Genomic DNA, 4727 nt, shown 5'->3' with positions numbered 1-4727 from the left:
TGTATTCCGTTCAACTTGTGGTGATGGAAAACAATGTGGGTGAATTTTTTAGTAATGCCAAATCATACCATAATTAAATGAAAAGTGTTACCACCCACAACACTCAATAAAAAATACATCTTTTTTTGAGGGAAATAATAAATACAACTTTTTTACGCAATCAAAAATACAGCTAGAGACAACAATATGGGTCCATATTCCCTAAATCCAATATCTACCCGGACTTGAGCAAGCCCATTTAGCGAACAGGCCAACAGGGTAAAAAATTCCTTCCACCACAAACCAGACCCTAACCCTAGCTCCAGTCCGGTCCACCCTCATGTCCCGTGGCCCTCCAGCCTCTCCTGCCGCCAGCCTCTCCCGCCGCCAGCCTCCATCCTTCCCTTCCCTCACCAGATCTCCGGTGCTCCTCCATGGCAGGCACTTGTGCTCCCCTCTCCACCTCTCCCATCAGCCTCCATCCCTTCGAACCACAATCCCCTGTTCCCCCGTTCGTTGCGGTAGGCCCCGTCACTCGCACGTATGTCATGGCGTTGCCGGATCTGTCTGCTACACTCAATTCTCCCGTGGGAGGCCATGGTGTGGGCGCGGATGACCATGGCGATAGTGGATATGACACCAGCGCCTTCTCTCGACACCATCCTCCGGAGCTGCCGAAGAGAACGACGAGAGGGCTGCCGACGGCTATCTTCGCTGTTAATGAATTCGCAAGAAATCGCTCGGTCAGGTTGGATTCCCCTACTTCGTGCTACAGGTAGCATCAGCGACCAAGTTTGAAACCTTAGCTACATCAGTTTCTAGGATCCTTTGTTTAAAAATTGATCAATGCCTTTGTTTTTCTTTCTATATGTGCTTAACAAGATTAGTGCTCCCTGTTAGTGAACTAATACTGTATGAACTATAGAACTAGTGAGACTAATGGTTCTTCTATGTGCGTAAATATAATGTGATGTGTACATTCCATCTCTGTGATGTGAACATTCCATTTCTTCTCTGTGGTGTGAAATCTATGTGCAGAAATATACTGCGATGTGAAATCTATGTGCAGGAATATACTGTGATGTGAAATCTATGTGCAGAAATACGCTGTGATGGTTCTTCCATTTCATATTAGTACTGTCATGAACTAAAAGTTTATACCAAATGTTTGATACTTGTTTGCACATAGATTGAAATGTATATGCCATCCTGAGATCCAATAGTACTGTGTAGAATTATGTTGTGATGTGAAATCTATATGCACATTGTTAGGAATAAGCCACGGCGAGCGGCAACGCGGAGCGCGTGCGTGCGCGCGGTAGACGCGTCGGGCTCGGCCCGTGGCAGGTTTGGTCATGTGTGTGTGTGTGTGTGTGTGTGTGTGTGTCCACGCGTACGAGCGCATGGGTCGTTGCGTGTAGGCGAGATACGCGGAGGAGTGACCGCGTTGGGGCGCTGGACTCGGCCTGCGGCGACTGCGTGCGTGCGCGTCGGGTGCGCGGGTCTGCGAGCGCGGGACGCAGGGGGTGGTTACCTGTGGCGAGGCGTGCACGTCGTGGGAGCTCGCGGCTGCCAGACATGCAGATCGTGGCATAGTAGCAGGGCTGGGTGGGCTGAGATGTACGTGCACTAGCTGGGTATAAATCCCGTAGCCATGAATGGTTGTAACAGCGGGCGCTAGCAGTTTGAGCTGCAGGGAATACAAGCGGCCGGTGGCGTACGTGCGCCGGGCAAGAATCCACTTGTGTTCTCCTCGTTCTTCTTCCTTCTTTCTCTACGTCTGCGCGAGAGAGAGAGAGCTCGGGTGAGGAGAAGAGCTAGGGCTAGACACTTACAATTGGTATTCAGAGCTTCGGTTCAGGAGATCACCGGGAACCATGGCGCTCGTACCACACGGCGGCGGCGCGGGTGGATCTGTGTCGTTGCCGATGCCGATGCTCACGTCGGACAACTACACGGTGTGGGCCATCAGGGCGCAGGCAATCCTCGACGTCCACACCGTGTGGGAGGCGGTGGTGCCGGGCGATGCGGCGGTGGAGGCGCGGAAGGACAAAGCGGCGCGGGCACTGCTCCTCGGGGCGCTGCCGGAGGATGTACTGCTGCAGGTGGCGACGAAGCTCACCGCCAGGGAGGTATGGGACTCCCTGAAAGTGAGGTTCGTCGGCGCCGATCGGGTGCGTGCGGCGAGGCTGGCGACGCTGCGGGGAGACTTCGATTGCGTGAAGATGGCGGACGGCGAAGCCTTGGAGGTGTACGCCGGAAGGATTGCCGGGATGGCGGCGAGCTACACGAGTCTCGGGGAGACACTGGACGACGAGGCGCTGGTGAAAAAGCTATTGGACACCGTGCTGGATCGCCTCTTCCCCGTCGTCGCCGGCATCGGACAGTTCTGCGACACGACGACCATGGCGTTCGACGAGGCGGTCGGACGGCTGCGTGCGTTCGAGGAGCGAGTCCAGCGTCGGGGACAGGACGGCGGCGAGCGTGGCGGTGAACATCTCATGCTCACCATGGAGCAGTGGCGTGCACGGGAGCGAGGGCGACGCGGTGCTCGCGACGACGACGACGACCAGCGGAGCGCGGCGTCGGGCGGCGGAAGAGGACGGCGTGGACGCTGCTACAACTGCGGGCAGAGGGGACACTTCAAGCGCGACTGCACCAGGCCAAGGAAGGAGGCAGCGGCGGCGGAGCAAGCACTGCTGGTGGACGCCGTTGACGATGTCGACGACCCTGCACTCCTCTGAGCCTCGGCTTAGGGGGTGAATGCTAGGAATAAGCCGCGGCGAGCGGCAACGCGGAGCGCGTGCGTGCGCGCGGTAGACGCGTCGGGCTCGGCCCGTGGCAGGTTTGGTCGTGTGTGTGTGTGTCCACGCGTACGAGCGCATGGGCCGTTGCGTGTAGGCGAGATATGCGGAGGAGTGACCGCGTCGGGGCGCTGGACTCTGCCTGCGGCGACTGCGTGCGTGCGCGTCGGCTGCGCGGGTCTGGAGCGCGGGACGCAGGGGGTGGTTACCTGTGGCGAGGCGTGCGCGTCGTGGGAGCTCGCGGCTGCCAGACATGCAGATCGTGGCATAGTAGCAGGGTTGGGTGGGCTGAGATGTACGTGCACTAGCTGGGTATAAATCCCGTAGCCATGAATGGTTGTAACCGCAGGCGCTAGCAGTTTGAGCTGCAGGGAATACAAGCGGCCGGTGGCGTACGTGCGCCGGGCAAGAATCCACTTGCTTTCTCCTCGTTCTTCTTCCTTCTTTCTTCGACGTCTGTGCGAGAGAGAGAGAGCTCAGGTGAGGAGAAGAGCTAGGGCTAGACACTAACACACATTCCATCTCAGGATGCAGAAATATGCTGTGATGGTTCTTCCATTTCTTCTCAATTACTTTTATCTATGTGCAGAAATATAAATGTATATACCAAATCTATGTGCAAAAATATGTTGTGATGATCTAAAAGTTTATATGAAATGCTGTGATGGTTCTTCCATCTATGTGTAGAAATATACTGTGATATGAAATCTATATGCTTAGTGCGTCAAATTTGTCATACCAAATCTATATGCTCCTTTTTCTTGTTCGTGACTTGTGCCACTTCTGTGAATGACATGATTGCTTATGGGTCTAGGGCGTGGATGTGCAACACCGCTTAGAGGGTTTGAAGACCTCCTAAGTGATGTGAAAGAAAGCTCCAACTACATGGCACAAGCTTCATGCTCACGGGGAGTGGTCCAATACAAAGTCGGAGGTGTTTTCTTCTACTCCATTGCATCTGTTAAGCTGCTTGCATGGAAATACAAGTTTAAACTTGTATCTTTGCAAAGTATATGCCATCCTGAGATTCAAATAAATACCATGTCTTTAGGTAGTAATTTTTTAATTGATGGTAAATAAGTATTATAACTATAGCTGATCTGGACCTTATCTCTATGATTGTATGTGTTGCTCGCTGTATAAAGTTGCCCTCATGCTAGCTGATCTGGACCTTATCTCTATTATTTTATCTGCTGCTCGCAAGGCCAAGACAAACATATGTACACAGCAGCGGCCAGCCAGCTGGAAACTAAATACGACGCTCACGCATACACATGAGAAATCCCTCAATAACCATAGGTACGTATATACACGGAGTTTGCTGTATTACTTCATCGGTAGATTATACAGACTACGTAGTATATGATAGCCAAGCTAGCTGACTCCAAAATAATGCACGGGAATCCCTGCATCCTCAAGCCATCCCTGAGTGAAAGATCCATTCAACTATGTTGTAATTTGATTTTGGATAATGATTAAGAAACAAGGATTACCACCAGCGTCCAATTCATTAGCGGAATATCAAGAATCTAGCAGAATGTTTACAATAAGAATTACGACAAGTTCTCAAGAAAAAAAGAATAAAAATTATGGCATAAATACTTTGATCCGGATGTTTAATTAGTTCTCGATTTTCTTTATGTCAATGCATTGACTGTTGATTGTAGAAAAAGGTGTCGTACAGGACATTGGCACATCAATGAAGTTTACAACAGGTATGCATTTCAAAGCGGAGCTACAGGTTCATTTTTTTATTTTTAACATAAATCATATATTCCCCATGCAAGTACTGACACATGCATGTTGGTATGACGTTCGCCCATGTATATTTCATCTAGAAATCTAGCCTCTCCTCGAATATGCGTGTGTTGTTACCTCTTTTTCGTGCATTGAGGTGTTTGAGGTAGCTTAGTATTCTTGGATGGGTGGATGGGTGTTCCTAGT

The 4727-nt window shown here is 51.3% G+C and overlaps 1 long non-coding RNA gene across 2 annotated transcripts; it reads left to right on the top strand.

Moving 5' to 3' along the window:
• The first annotated feature begins 264 nt into the window (after positions 1-264).
• LOC123448476 lies at positions 265-4082 on the top strand. 2 transcript variants are annotated; one of them, XR_006631783.1, is made up of 2 exons: positions 265-727; positions 3598-4082. It is a non-coding gene; the product is annotated as an uncharacterized LOC123448476 (long non-coding RNA). The 2 variants fall into 2 exon arrangements; XR_006631784.1 differs by having other exon boundaries at positions 265-754.
• Positions 4083-4727: the final 645 nt, after the last annotated feature.

This window comes from Hordeum vulgare, chromosome 4H, assembly GCF_904849725.1.
Source record: "Hordeum vulgare subsp. vulgare chromosome 4H, MorexV3_pseudomolecules_assembly, whole genome shotgun sequence".
In the NCBI taxonomy this organism is placed as follows: domain Eukaryota; kingdom Viridiplantae; phylum Streptophyta; class Magnoliopsida; order Poales; family Poaceae; genus Hordeum; species Hordeum vulgare.
Note: the sequence above shows the minus strand (reverse complement) of the source record. Positions and strands in the feature narration are given on the sequence as shown.